The sequence below is a fragment of the Nannobrachium achirus genome (assembly GCF_963921795.1).
Source record: "Nannobrachium achirus genome assembly, chromosome: 16".
Classification (NCBI taxonomy): Eukaryota; Metazoa; Chordata; class Actinopteri; order Myctophiformes; family Myctophidae; genus Nannobrachium; species Nannobrachium achirus.
Window position 1 is genome coordinate 48,749,497 of NC_137823.1, and position 569 is coordinate 48,750,065.

Here is a 569-nt window from a genome sequence, read left to right on the forward strand (position 1 = left end):
ATGAGCAGAAATCGATGGATAATTCACGGGGAAAATGTCTGGGCTACTTTCACTGTATGTCACTCTATTGATGTCACAGACGATTTCATCCAGGAGTCAGCGGATCGGAAAATATATCCAATCAGCCGGATAAATCCCTATACACTCAAGGAAACCCATCTTTGTTCCCTCCTATAGAGTTAAAGCATGACATAATGCTTCATATTTGGTCTGAGTAAATTAGGTTAAAATGGGCATATTTTTCGAGACTGATGTGCAAATATTTTGCATTGAGGCTATATATATATTTTTTTTTACATTATAAAAATAGATTAATTCATTTTTAGATTCAGTATAAATTTAGTAAAATTAACGATAGCCATTAGGCCCACGGAAAATAGACAACAAACAACATGCAGGCAAGCCCGGGGCCGGCTCTGAACATAAAAGGTATTAGGCCTATTGATTTTCAGGTGTTAATTTGTTAATGAAATAATAATTCGTGTATAGCATATTGTTACTTTTCTTTTGATCAATTATGGCATGGAACCAAATCTGTTCATTTGCTAATTTAACCTCAATATAGGGCC